The sequence below is a fragment of the Scyliorhinus torazame genome, chromosome 2 (genome assembly GCF_047496885.1).
Source record: "Scyliorhinus torazame isolate Kashiwa2021f chromosome 2, sScyTor2.1, whole genome shotgun sequence".
Taxonomy (NCBI): Eukaryota; Metazoa; Chordata; class Chondrichthyes; order Carcharhiniformes; family Scyliorhinidae; genus Scyliorhinus; species Scyliorhinus torazame.
This window is the reverse complement of record NC_092708.1, coordinates 159,678,920-159,694,349: the sequence shown is the minus strand read 5'-3', so window position 1 is coordinate 159,694,349 and position 15,430 is coordinate 159,678,920. Positions and strand designations below refer to the sequence as shown.

The 15,430-nt window shown below is 44.5% G+C and overlaps 1 protein-coding gene across 2 annotated transcripts in view; it reads left to right on the top strand.

Annotated features, from left to right (window-relative positions):
- The window catches only part of pgap1 (post-GPI attachment to proteins inositol deacylase 1), a 263,763-nt gene that overhangs the window by 23,206 nt on the left and 225,127 nt on the right, over positions 1-15,430 (top strand). The window lies entirely within an intron of this gene.

Sequence of the window (15,430 nt, the reverse complement as noted above, 5' to 3'; positions counted from 1 at the left end):
CCCGTGTCACTGTCCATGTGGAGTTTCCACGTTCTCCCAGTGTCTGCGTGGGTTTCACCCGCACAAGCCAAAGATTGGAAACTAATAATTGGGTACTCTAAATTTATTAAGAAAAAGAATCTTGTATCTTTCAATTAGGTCACCTCTCATTCTTTGAAACTACAGAGAATTGAGGTCTAATTTACTCAGTCTCTCATCATTAGACAAATCCCCTCATCTCGGGAGTCTATTTTTAAAAATAAATTTTAGAGTACCCAATTCTTTTTTTTTTCAATTAAGGGGCAATTTAGCGTGGCCAATCCACCTAGCCTGCACATCTTTTGGGTTGTGGGGGTGAAACCCACGCAGACACGGGGAGAATGTGCAAACTCCGCATGGACAGTGACCCAGAGCTGGGATCAAACCTGGGACCCCGGCGCCGTGAGGCAACAGGGCAAACCCACTGCGCCACCATGCTGCCCTATCTCGGGAGTCAAACTCGAGGTAAGGCGAAAATCAAAGGTTTGGTTTATTTTTCGCCCACACTCTCATGCCAGAGGGGTTTTGCAATGTTTATCACCTTTTATATTCGCACAATAAATGCTCCCAAGGTTCCAGCAGTTGGCAAGTTTGATGAGCGTCTGAGTTCTTTCTGCTGCCACTGGCTTGATGTTAGACACTGCAAGCTGTTGCCTGGAGTTCTGTTCACATTGAAGGTCGCAAACAGTAACTGCTGGAATTCGGTTCCAACAGACGATATCACACTGCAGTTTGGGTGAAGTCATGTGACATCCCTCGTCAATATTGGACACCGGCCTGGATGCCCCGCGACGCCGGCAACGTTGATCGTGATTGGGTGGAGAATCGGGCTCCTAGTCGAAATCGATGTTCGCTCTGCGCACCGAACAGACTCCCGACTCTGCTCCGGACTCCCGCTGGTGGCGGGATTGGAGTTCGCGCCTATGTGTCGGAGAATGCTAATGGCTGTAAATAAGTGCTAATGAGCCATTTGCATCCACTTAGGGGGCCTGGCACGAGTCTCCGGGCCTGCGTGATTCTCCAGTCCTCTGGGCCAGGAATCACGTGGGCAGGATTACAACCGGTATGGACAAACATGTCCCTGACATGGTGGACCTTGCATTGGGCCATGGGGATAATCTCTTCAGGAGGTTGCCGCCACAATCCACCCGAGGGCCAACCTCCCACCCTCCTGGCAGACATGCCCAAAGACCCCCCCTAAATGGAGGGATCCCCCTGGAGACCTCCTACATTGATGGATCCCCCTCAGAGACTCCCTAAGTGGAGGGATCCCCCTCAGAGACTCCCTAAGTGGGGGGATCAACCCCGGAGACCCTCCAAGTGGAGGGATCCCCCGGAGACCCCCCCCCCCCTAAGTGGAGGGACCACCCCCTAAGTGGAGGGATCTCTTCTCTTTCCCCCCCCCCCCCCCCACCCCCAGGAGACCCTCTATATAGGTGCACCAACTGAAGGCCACTCCCAGTGACCCCCTTGACAGGGATACACCACCCCGCCCCACAGAGACCCCCTTGATAGGGAGACCCCCCCCCCCCCCCCCTGGAGACCCCCTAGATAGGGAGACTACTCCCTAGATAGGGAGACGACCCCCCAGACTCCCAGATACAATTCCTCTGTCTGGAAGCTAGAGAGCAGTTCACACGGGCAGTGTAAAATAATTTCTGTTGTAACACTCACCTGGGCATACACCTGGTTGCTCAGACAGAGGAAGCACCATGTGTCCATTGCTGGAAAGAAAAAAGCTGCAAGATATTAATTTCTCTTCGTGAGATGTGATTCTCAGCTTCCACAAATGCAGCTGCTAGCCTTGCTCTATTCATCTATCTTAATGGATGAGGGTGGCACAGTGGTTAGCACTGCTGCCTCAGTGCTGGGGCACCGGATTGAATTCCGGCCTTGAGGCGCAGTCTGTGGAGTTTGTGCATTCTCCCCGTGTCTGTGTGGGTTTCCTTTGGGTGCTCCGGTTTCCTCCCACAGTCAAAAGATGTGCAAGTTTGGTGGAATGGCCATGTTAAATTGCCCCTTAGTGTCCAGGGCTGTGCAGGTTAGGTTGCAGGGTTATGCAGATAGGATGGGGTGGACATGGGTAGAATGTTCATTCATAGGTTCGGTGCACACTCGATGGGCCGAATGGCCTGCTTCTTCACTGTAGGGATTCATAATCGATGAGTAGCCCTGAAATGCTGTAAGCACAATGTTTACAAACATCAACCACTTTAAAGAGTTAAGTGCCGTCAATTTCCAGCTCCGCACTTGAAAATCAGCATGAAGTGGGGTGATTGGAATGCACTTGACTCTCCTTGAGGAGATGAGGGTGTCCCAGGAGGGTGTCTCCTTGGGGGTGGGAGCCGTGCGCATTGGGTCACCCCTGTATTTGGGGAAGGGGTGGAGGGATGAATCCCGATGCAGGAGGGGTGTGGAGACGTGTGGCGGCAGCTCCGCGCGGAACCTCTCTATCGGCCCACCCTGCTCAAATTGGCGGCCCGAAAGTGGAAATCCTTCGTATTCATTGCCATGCATGCATTTACATAGCGAGGGATACTGAATTGCTTCCAATTCACCTCCAACGAGAGAACATTGTCTTCCAAACGGAAAATCCTAGACCAGGGTGTTTGGAATCTTGAGTCGGGATTCCGTTTGTCTTTGGGGACACTGATGTTGGATTAACTAACTGATGCTCTCTTTGTCAAAACCTTTGTGTTAGCATCCTAATGCTTTGGCCATTAGCACCATATGGGAGGTTAAGACCTGCTTGGTTTTATTTTGTTTGAAGTTACCTGGAACAGCCTTGCTGCCCCCTGTGGGCATTGTTACTTTGAAACTGCTGCAAAACAAAAGGTGACCAGTTAGAGACATGTTAGCTCATCCATTTGCCCATTTTGAAATGCACAAAAATGATGATTTTTATAAAGTAGTCCAGCCAATAAATAGAAATGTGTGTTTTATCTTCCCATCTCGACTGGGACAATTCCTTAATAACAAATTCCAGCATTTTCCTGACGACTGGTGTTCCATATTTTCTCTCTCCCTCCTTCCTTGAATCGTGAAGTTACTGCTAGCTTGCAATCTGCTGGGACTGTTCTAGAATCTAGGCGTTTGGGAAAATCATAACCAGCTCATCCACTGTCTCTCAATTACCATTTTTAGAGCCCTGGGCTGTAGGCCATCAGATCCTGGGGATTTGTCTGATTTGAGTTTCTCCAATACCTCACTGCTGATATTAATGTTAAGTTCCTCAATCTTTATAGCCCCTCGGTTACCCTCTATTTCTGGGATCTAATTTGTGTCTTCTACTGGCTTGCTGTGTTCCTGCTGCTGATCTCACTGTTTGGTCATATCATTTGGTGTAGCTGTGTTTCCATTATTGATATTGCTGTGCTCTGCCTCTGCTCTTTATACCTGCTGGTTTTGCTGCATCCAGTCTGCCCAGCCCTGTCAGAATTTTATCCATTTAAATGATATCCTCCCTCATTCTTATCAACCCCAGTGAATACAGGCCCAGTCACTCCAATCTCTCTCCATATGACAATCTTACTTTCCCGAGAATCAGTCTGGTGAACCTTTACTGCGCTCACCGTGTGGCAAATAGGGGCTGCACGGTAGCACAGTGGTTAGCACAGTTGCTTCACAGCTCCAGAGTCCCAGGTTCGATTCCCGGCTTGGGTCGCTGTCTGTGCGGAGTCTGCACGTTCTCCCTGTGTCTGCATGGGTTTCCTCCGGGTGCCTCCCACAGTCCAAAGATGTGCAGGTTAGGTGGATTGGCCATGCTAAATTGCCCTTGGTGTCCAAAAAAGGTTAGGTGGGGTTACTGGGTTACGGGTGTGGCCTTAAGTGGGATGCTATTTCCAAGGGCCGGTGCAGACTCGATGGGCCGAATGGCCTCCTTTTGCACTGTAAATTATGATGATGATTCTATGTACTTTCTTCAGGTTGAGTAAAACTGCATACAATACCCCAGGTGTAATCCTACCAAGCTTCTGTACAGCTGGAGTAAGACGTCCTTGCTCCTGTACTGAACCCCTCTTGCAATGAAGGTCAAGATCCATTTGCTTCCCTAACTGATTGCTTCACCTGCATTCTTGCTTTCACTGATTAGTGTATAAGGACACCCAGGTCTCTTTGTACAGCTAATATTTCCAAATCTATCACTATTTAAATAATACTCCCCCATTCTGTTAATCTTACCAGAGTGGATAACTTCATACTTATCCATGTTATACTACATCTGCCATGTGTCACTCAACTTGTCTAAATTGCTTTCAAGCCTCGTTACTTCCTCCTCACCACTCTCAATTCCACCTAGTTTTGTGTCATCGATAAACTTGGAAATATTACATTTTATCCCTCCTCTAAATTGTTGATATATATTGTGACTAGCTGGAGCTCAAGCACTGATTTCTGTGGTACCCCACTCATCACTGCCTGTCTGCTAACCATTTCACTGTCTGCTATATTGCCCCAATACCATACACTTTAATTTTGCATACTAACCTCTTATGTGGGACTTTATCAAAAGCTTTCTGAAAATCCATAATATACCACATTCAGTAGTTCTCTCTAATCTGTTCCACTAGTTACGTCCTCAACAAATTCCAGTAGGTTTGTCAAACATGATTTCCCTTCCATAAATCCATGTTGACTTTGTCTAATCCCGTTGATATTTTCTAAGTGTCTAGTTACCACATTTTTATAACAGACTCTGGCATTTACCCTGCTACTGATGTTAGGCTAACTAGTCTATAATTCCCTGTTTTAATTTCCCTCCCTCTTTTTTTTTTTTAAATAGTGGAGTTACATTTGCGCCTCTCCAATTTGCCTGGACAGTTGCAGAATTGACAGAATTTTGGAAGCTGACAACCAAATCATCCACTATTTCCATGTCCACCTCTTTCAGTACCCTGGGATGTAGATTATCAGGCCCTGGGGATTTACCAGCTTTCGTCCCATTGATTTCTCCAGCACTTCGTTTTAACTACAATTCATTTTCTTCAATTCCTCCTTCTCACTAGACAGTTGCTTCCCAATATTTCTGGGAAGTTATTTGTGTAATCTTCTGTGACGACAGAACTGAAGTAGTTTTTTTCTATTGCTCCACTATTTCCTTCTCCATTATCATAGAACATAGAACGATACAGCGCAGTACAGGCCCTTCGGCCCACGATGTTGCACCGAAACAAAAGCCATCCAACCTACACTATGCCATTATCATCCATATGTTTATCCAATAAACTTTTAAATGCCCTCAATGTTGGCGAGTTCACTACTGTAGCAGGTAGGGCATTCCACGGCCTCACTACTCTTTGCGTAAAGAACCTACCTCGGACCTCTGTCCTATATCTATTACCCCTCAGTTTAAAGCTATGTCCCCTCGTGCCAGCCATTTCCATCCGCAGGAGAAGGCTCTCACTGTCCACCCTATCTAACCCCCTGATCATTTTGTATGCCTCTATTAAGTCTCCTCTTAACCTTCTTCTCTCCAACGAAAACAACCTCAAGTCCATCAGCCTTTCCTCATAAGATTTTCCCTCCATACCAGGAAACATCCTAGTAAATCTCCTCTGCACCCGCTCCAAAGCCTCCACGTCCTTCCTATAATGCGGTGACCAGAACTGTACGCAATACTCCAAATGTGGCCGTACCAGAGTTCTGTACAGCTGCAACATGACCTCCTGACTCCGGAACTCAATCCCTCTACCAATAAAGGCCAACACTCCATAGGCCTTCTTCACAACCCTATCAACCTGGGTGGCAACTTTCAGGGATCTATGTACATGGACACCTAGATCCCTCTGCTCATCCACACTTCCAAGAACTTTACCATTAGCCAAATATTCCGCATTCCTGTTATTCCTTCCAAAGTGAATCACCTCACACTTCTCTACATTAAACTCCATTTGCCACCTCTCAGCCCAGCTCTGCAGCTTATCTATATCCCTCTGTAACCTGCTGCATCCTTCCACACTATCGACAACACCACCGACTTTAGTATCGTCTGCAAATTTACTCACCCACCCTTCTGCGCCTTCCTCTAGGTCATTGATAAAAATGACAAACCGCAACGGCCCCAGAACAGATCCTTGTGGTACTCCACTTGTAACTGAACTCCATTCTGAACATTTCCCATCAACCACCACCCTCTGTCTTCTTTCAGCTAGCCAATTTCTGATCCACACCTCTAAATCACCCTCAATCCCCAGCCTCCGTATTTTCTGCAATAGCCTACCGTGGGGAACCTTATCAAACGCTTTGCTGAAATCCATATACACCACATCAACTGCTCTACCCTCGTCTACCTGTTCAGTCACCTTCTCAAAGAACTCGATAAGGTTTGTGAGGCATGACCTACCCTTCACAAAGCCATGCTGACTATCCCTGATCATATTATTCCTATCTAGATGATTATAAATCTTGTCTCTTATAATCCCCTCCAAGACTTTACCCACTACAGACGTGAGGCTCACCGGTCTATAGTTGCCGGGGTTGTCTCTGCTCCCCTTTTTGAACAAAGGGACCACATTTGCTATCCTCCAGTCCTCTGGCACTATTCCTGTAGCCAATGATGACATAAAAATCAAAGCCAAAGGTCCAGCAATCTCTTCCCTGGCCTCCCAGAGAATCCTAGGATAAATCCCATCAGGACCCGGGGACTTATCTATATTTTTTTTCCCATTTCGGACTGTAAGGAATCTACATTTGACTTCACCAGCCTTTTTCTTTTTATGTACTTAAAGAAGCCTTTACAGTTCACTTTTATGTCCCTTGCAAATTTACTCTCATACTCTATTTTTCCCCACTTAATCAATCTCTTAATCCTCCTTTGCTGAATTCTAAAATGCTCCCAATCTTCAGGCTTGCTACTTTTTCTGACAATTTTATAGACCTGCTCTTTGGATCGAATTTATTTTGTTGGTCATGGTTGTGCCACTTTTTCTGTTGTGTTTTTGTGCCAGAAAGGAATGTACAACTGTTGCAATGCATGGATTTGTTCCTTAAATATTAGCCATTGCCTATCCGCCATCACGCCTTTCAAGAAGTTACCCAATCTGTCACAGTTAACTCATCCCTCATACCTTTGTAGTTTAGATTTAGGACCCTAGTTTAGGATTGGACTACTTCACTTTCTATCCCAATGAAGAATTCTATCATGTTATGGTCACTCTTCCCTGAAGGATCCCGCGCAACAAGATTAGTCATTGCACAATACCAAATCTAGGATAGCCTGTTTTCTAGTTGATTCCACAACACACAAAAACCATCATGAATACGCTCCAGAAATTCATCCAAAATATTATTTATCCTAATGTGTTTTGCCCAGTCAATATGCAGATTAAAGTCATCCATGATTACTGTAGCCCCATTATTACATCTCTAATTTCCTGTATAATGCCATCCCCCACTAATGTTTGCTCCGCCCAGACTATTTCTACATCTAGATGTTTTGAACCAGTATCCTTTCTCACTATTTTAATGATTTCATCCTTTACTAACAATGCCATCCCACCTCCCTTTCCTTTTTTCTGTTCATCCTAAATAATCTTTATTAGTGTCACAAGTAGGCTTACATTAACACTGCAATGAGGTTACTGTGAAAAGGCCCTAGTCGCCATTCTACGGCGCCATTCAGATACACTGAGGGCAAAGTCAGAATGTCCAATTCACCCAACAAGCACGTCTTTCGGGACATGTGGGAGAAAACCGGAGCACTTGGAGGAAACCCACGCAATCACTGGGAGAACGTGCAGACTGCACTCAGACAGTGACCCAAACCGGGAACTGAACCCGGGTCCCTGGCACTGTGAAGCAACGGTGCTAACCACTGTGCTTCCGTGCCTCGATACCCTTGAATATTTAATTCCCAGCCTTGGTCAACCTGAACCATGTCTCCATAATCGCAATTATATTATACCCGTTTACAACTACTTGTGCTGTTAATTCATCTACATATTATGAATGCTCTGTGCATTCAGAAATAGTACCTTTAGATTTGTCTTTTCAACGTATTTACATATCTTATTTAGTATTGTGGCTCTGTTTGTTACTAGCCCTTGTTTCCTCTGCCTTCCACTTTTGCTTTCTACTTTTCTATCTTTGTTTTCCTATCTTGTGTTTCTCTACTCCGGTTACCATCTCCCTGTCACTCTAGCTTAAAGCTTCCCCCACAGTATTTGTGAATGTCCCTGCGAAGATATTAGCCCCAGTCCAGTTGGGCTGCAGCCCGCCCAGCTTGTACAGGTTCCATCTTCCCCAGAATTGGTCCCAATGCCTCAGGAATCAAAATACCTCCCTCCACCATCTCTCCAGCCATGCGTTCATCTGGTCGATTCTCCTATTCCTGATCTCACTCGCATGTGACACTGGAAGTAATGCTAAGATTACTACCATTTGAGGCCCTACTTTTTAAATTATTTCCTAGCTCCCTGTATTCTCCTTGCAGAACCTCCACCTTTACCTCTGGCTGTTAACTCTTTCTCTTTCGAATATCCTGCAGCTGCTCAGTGACATCCTTAACCCTGACGGCAGGGAGACAACATGCCATCCTGGTATCATATCTGTGGCTGTAGAAATGTCCATCTGTCCCCCTTATGATTGAATCCCCAATGGCTATTGCTCTCGCCCCACCCCCATGTAGCTGAAGCCGCTTGTGATGCCACAGACTTGACTCTTGCTGCATTCCCCTGAGAAACCATCTGCCCCAGCAGTATCTAAAATGGGAAATATGTCAGAAGAAGATGGACCCAGTGGACTCCCGCACTACCTGCCTCAGGCTTTTACTTTGTTATTTTACTATTGAGGGTGATGTGCCTTAGCATTCAAAAGTGCATTGTGTTGCAGGGTGAGAGTTGCTCTGAGCCAATGACTGAGAACACAAAAGGAGATGTGGAAGACATATCGCACGCAGGGAAAGATGTCTCATCTGAAGCACCTGAAGAAGTCTGAAGAACTGGAAAGGATTATTTTGAAAATCAAATGTGTTTCTTCGAACTTGAGAACTTAATGAGAAATTAATGGGATGATGATCACAAATTATTTGCACTACTCCCTCCCCAATTTCATATCCTCCGAACCATCTACCTTGTAGATTACCCACAATATTGTCAATGCCTCCAGACAGTTGTGAGAGAGTAGTACATTGGGACAGGCAGTCAGCCGCACCTAGAAGAGCGGGCGAGAGGACGAACCTGGGACAGGCAGTCAGCAGAACCTACTCAATGGATGGGAGGCTGGTTTGCGTGATGGATTGGGCTACATTCATGACCTTTTGTAGTTTCCTGCAGTCTTGGGTAGAGCAGGCTCCATACCAACCTGTGATACAACCAGAAAGAATGCTTTCTATGGTGCATCTGTAGAAGTTGGTGAGAGTCGTAGGTGACATGCCAAATTTCCTTAGTCTTCTGAGAAAGTAGTCGTTGGTGGGCTTTCCTAACTATAGTGTCGGCATGGGGGGACCAGGACAGATTGTTGGTGATCTGGACACCTAACAACTTAAAGCTCTCAACTCTTCTCTACTTCGTTCCCATTGATGTAGACAGGAGCATGTTCTCTACTACACTTCCTGAAGTCGCTGACGAGCTCCTTTGTTTTGTTGACATTGAGAGAGAGAGATTATTGTCGTTGCACCAGTTCACCAGATTCTCTATCTCATTCCTGTACTCTGTCTCATCATTGTTTGAGATCCCCAGATTGAGAGGGTTGTCCTTGACAAGAGACTGTAATTTGGACCTATACTCAGCAAGGGTAGCTACTGAGAGATTGTTTCTGCTGGCTGGGGAATGGGGCAAAGTCTTAGGATGAGGGGTTGATCATTTACGAGTGGGATAAGGAGAAATTTCTTTTCCCGTGCCTTGTGAATCTTTGGAATTCTCTACTCAGCAGAAGATTGTGAATATTCCATTGTGTCTATATTTAAGGCTGGGATGGACAGATTTATGGTCTCAGCCAATTAATGAATATGGGAAGTAGGCAAGAAAGTGGAGTTAACCCCCAAGGTCAATCATGACTATGTTGAATGGCAGAGAATGTTTGAACAACCATTTAACTGCTCTTGCAGTGTTCTTGTGGTCTGAATGTGGCACAGTGCTTAGCACTGCTGCTTCACAGTGCCAGAGACCCGGGTTCAATTCTGGCCTTGGGTGACTGTGTGGAGTTTGCACTTTCTCCCCGTGTCTGCATGGGTTTCCTCCCGGGTGCTCAGGTTTCCTCCCACAGTCCAAAGATGTGCAGGTTAGGTGGATTGGCCATGATTTTTTAAAAAAGGAATTTGCCCCTTAGTGTTCAGGGATGTGCAGGTTAGGTGAGGTTACAGGGATAAGGTGGGCGAGTCGGCCTAGGTAGGCTGCTCTTTGAGGGTTGGTGCAGACTCGATGGACCGAATGGCCTCCTTTTGCACTGTACGGATTCTAATAAGCCTCCTAAAGCACTTGACAAGAGAATTGTGAAACAAAATATGACACCACGCCATGTCAGAAAATATTAAGCCAAATGATAAATGCTTGATCAAAGGCATAAGGTTTTAAAGGAGGAAAATTAGGAAAAGAAGTGCAGAGGTGTAGCAAGGGAGTTCCCAGAGCTTCGAGCCTAGGGAACTGAAGGCACAGCCATCGTGTTAGAGCGGTTAAAATCTGAGATGCTCAAGAGGCGCAGCTACCTTGGAGGAGTGTAGTGCTGGAAGCGTATATAGACATAGGGAGGGACAAGACCGTGGAGGGATCAGAAATAAAATGAGTATTTTAAATAAAGATGTTTCTTGACCAGGATTCAATGTAGATCAGTGAGGCCATGGGGTGATAGGTGAACATGACTGAGTGTGCTAATACAAAATTATTTTAATTTGACATTAATTAGCTTACAATATTCAGTGTGACACTGGTATTGTATGTGGTATTTTTTGAGATTTGAGATGAGGTATAGATTAGACTTTGCTCTTGTCTCATAGTATTGCCCAGCAACCTCCTATCTATTAATTTGTCCCTTTGTTTTATTTTTGGTCTTTTTAAAGTTTTGTTTCTACCTTTTTGGTCTTTGTCATTCCCAACTCTCAAAATATGCTGCGAATGTTGTCCCTCAGAGTTCTAATTCCTGGATATTGTTTGGACCATTAACAAATACCAGGTCAAGATGGGAACTGACTCACAGGACCAAGGCCTGCGGAAGTGGGTTCGAAGACACGAGCAAGAGCAAAGTTGGAAAACACCATGCCAGGTTGGCCACCCGATACATTCTTACACCTGAGCGATCTTGCCAGAGGCAGGGTCAGCGTGGAGATGGCTACTTGCCCGAAAGCAGCAGTTAACCAAGTAGACCCCCACACCCATGGGCCTGATGTGGTTGGAATCCAGCAGCTAACTGGAGGAGTCCACCTGGTGGCAGACCAGTGATGGTGGGGGGGTGCGCTTTCAATCAGCCAAGCACGGATCTCCTGGGATGTGACGGTCATAGCTGCAAACTCAACCCATTCTGTAGGGGGATCCGCCTTCACAATGATGGCTTCTGTGGCCAGCTTGGTTTTTAACTTTTCACAATGGTGCAGAGAGTGCTTACATTTTGAGAAATCCTTGCAATCACTTGCCTGCCTTGGCAGAACCCACCTCTTGTCATGGGGGTTTCTGACCATATATCATTGTGGATTCCTTTACTGGACCTCCCACTCCCCTGGTCACAAGAAGAAACCAGTTATTTCCTGGCACTTGCCTTCAGATAACCTGAAAAGGTTATTGAGGTAACATGGAAAGGAACCATGTAGACCCAATCCAGAAAAACCTCCTCAGCAATAATTAGCTTGTAATTGTCAAAGGACTGATTCAGATCACTTCCCAACAGGGGATGCCCGGGTGTGTCCTTAGGTTACTTTTGTAGACAAATCTTGCAGCACTGCTACTGAGGAGCAAAAGATATTCCACTTTATTACTCCTTACTCCTGCAAAGCAATGTGGCAGCTAAACAGCAACTTGAAACTACAAATTGTAACCTGTAATATTTCTTAACTTAATGGGAGAACTGGCTACGGCTAATTGGGTACATAGGCTAAAAGGTATGGAGGTAAATGAAACATTTAAAGAAACAATTGAAAATGTTCAATATAAATCCATTCCATTGAAGAATAAAAATTCAGCAAGAAAGATACATCTGTGGTTCACTCAAGAATTTAAGGATTATATTAGATTAAAAGAAGCGAACAATGTTGCAAAAACAAAAGTAAGTGAGAATTGAGAGTGCTTTCAAAATCAGCAAAGGATGCCAAATTTGATGAAATGGGAAAACTTAGAATATGAGAATAAACCAGCGAGAAATATGTAAACATAATGTAAAAACTTCTAAAAGCATATAAAAAGGAAGTAGCTATAAAAAGGAAGTAGCTAAAGTTAAGGTTGGCCTGCTAGAATCAGAAACAGAAGAAATTATCATGGAGAATGAGGAAATGCTAGTGGCATTGTACACCTATTTGTGTCTGTCTTCACAGTAGAAGACTCCCGTTTTGTACCAGAAATACACAGCATTTCAGAGCTAAACGAGCGAGAATATTAAGGATACGAGTATCAGCAGAGGAAAAGTATTAGAGAAACTTAAGGAGCTAAAATCTGACACCCCCAGGTCTTAATGGGAGAACTGGCTACGGCTAATTGGGTAAATAGGCTAAAAGGTATGGAGGTAAATGAACAGTGTGAAACATTTAAAGAAACAATTGAAAATGTTCAATAAAAATCCATTCCGTTGCAGAATAAAAATTCAGTAAGAAAGACATATCTGTGGTTCACTCAGGTTTCTAGGGATTCCTAGAGGTGCACGTCTCCCAAAATCTGTCCTGGTCCACCCACGTCGACGCTACCACCAAGAAAGCACAACAGCGCCTATACTTCCTCAGGAAACTAAGGAAATTCGGCATGTCCACATTAACCCGTACCAACTTTTACAGATGCACCATAGAAAGCATCCTATGGTATGGCAACTGCTCGGCCCAGGACCGCAAGAAACTTCACAGAGTTGTGAACACTGCCCAATCCATCACACAAACCTGCCTCCCATCCATTGACTCCATCTACACCTCCCGCTGCCTTGGGAAAGCGGGCAGTATAATCAATGATCCCTCCCACCCGGCTTACTCACTCTTCCAACTTCTTCCATCGGGCAGCAGATACAGAAGTCTGAGAACACGCACGAACAGACTCAAAAAAACATCTTCTTCCCCACTGTCACCAGACTCCTAAATGACCCTCTTATGGACTGATTTCATTAACACTACACCCTGTATGCTTCATCCGATGCCAGTGCTTATGTAGTTACATTGTACACCTTGTGTTGCCCTATTATGTATTTTCTTTTATTCCCTTTTCTTCCCATGTACTTAATGATCTGTTGAGCTGCTCGCAGAAAAATACTTTTCACTGTACCTCTGTACACATGACAATAAACAAATCCAATCCAATCTGATGGCTTATACCAAGGGTTCTTAAAGAGGTAGCTGCAGAGATAGCACTCTGGCTGTGATGTTCCAAAATTCCTTCAATACAGGAACGATCCCATCAGTTTGGAGCTGGCAAATGTTCTATTACTTTTCAAGAGAGGAGGAAGAGAAAATAAGGAACTGCAGTTAGTCTGGCATCAGTTGTTGGTGAAAATGCTGGAATCTATTATTAAGGAAGTCTTAACAATGCACTTAGAAAAGCATAGTATGCTTAGAACAAATCAACATGGTTTTATTAAGAGCGAGTCCTGTTTGACAAATGTATTAGTTTTTTGAGGATGTAACCTGCGGGGTTGATACCAGATACCTGAATTTCCAAAAGACGTTTAATAAGGTGCCTCACAAAAGGTTAATAGACCAGATAAAAATTCATGCGAGTTGAGGACAATTTATCAGCATGAATAGAGGATTGGTTAACAGGTAGCAGAGAGTTGGCATAAACAGGACTTTTTGCAAGCAGTGAATAGTAGAGTGCTGTAGGGATCAGTGCTGGGGCCTCAGTTGTTTACAATCTGTATTAATGACTTGTTTGAGAAGACCGAGTAATGTATCAATGTTTGATGATGCCAAACTAGATGGAAAAGTGTGAGAAGACGCAGAGAGGCTGCAAAGTGATATGGATTGGTTAAGTGAGTGGGCAACAAGATAGCAGATGGATTATAATGTAGCGAAGTGTGAAGTGATTCACTTTATTGGTAAGAATAGAAGAGCAGAATATTTTTTAAAAGGTGAAACTTGTTAGTGTTGATGATCAGTAGTGAGACTTGGGTATGTTCATGCAAGGGACTCAGAGTAAGAATACAGGTGTAGTAAATTATCAAAAGCAAACAGCACATTCGCCTTTATTACAAGGAGATTGGAGTTTGGGGATAAATAAGTCTTGCTACAATTGTAGAGGGCTTTGGTCAGACCCAATTTGGATATTTGCAGTTTTGGTCTCCACATTTTAGAATGGATTATACAGTGCTTGCACTGGAGACGGTACAACAAAGGTGCACTATATTGGTCGCTGGGGTGAGGGTGGCTGTCCTATCATCAGAGGCTAAGTAAGTCAGGTTTACATTCTCTGGAGTTTAGAAGAATGAGAGGCGAAGGAGTTTGATGGGGTCAACCCTGAGAGATTGTTTCCATTGGCCGGGAAGTCTAAACCATTGGGACACACTCAGGGTAAGAGGCCCATCATTTAAGACTGAAATGAGGAGAAATTACTTTACTCAAAGGGTTGTAAATCTTTGGGATTCTCTATCACAGAGGGCTGTGGATTCTCCAATGTTGAGTAAAATTGAGGCAGGGTTAGAGGGGTTTTTGGTGTCTCGGGAATCGAGGGATACGGGGAATGGGCGGGAAACTAGAGTTTAAGCCCAGGATTAGCCGTGAGCAGAGCAGGCTCTAAGGACCGGATGGTCTTCTGCTCTTATTTATTGTGTTACTGTGAACAATTGAGCTGAGTGACATTTTAACTTGTATACAAACATTTTGTCTTTAAAATAGAGAAGCACTGTAGCAGCAGAATAATAAGTTGTGTTAATACATTGCGAAACAGCATGTTGTCTGATTTACCACGAATAGTGTCACAGATGCTGCTATACATAAAACAATCTTGCATAAAGTATGCCACATTTTAATTGTCTCATGCAGATCATGGCACACTTTCCCTATTGGCCAAAATTCCACATGTACAAATCAAGAAACACCTCACCTACTTGCACTTATTTTAGGATTTTCCACTTCCTTCATTCCCTTTCACTACAACACTCCAAAGCCGTTGGCATATTCTCTGCCTCATTATGAGCACAGCCGCAGGAAATACACTTGTTCCTATACTAATTATACCCAGAATCTTTAATGAGAAGTATATGAATAATCAGATTTGTGCATTTAAATAATAATCTCCAGAGACTGAAGTGCATGTTTCTATTTTCTTGTCATCTTGACACTTCTCTAAGTTAAATGTTA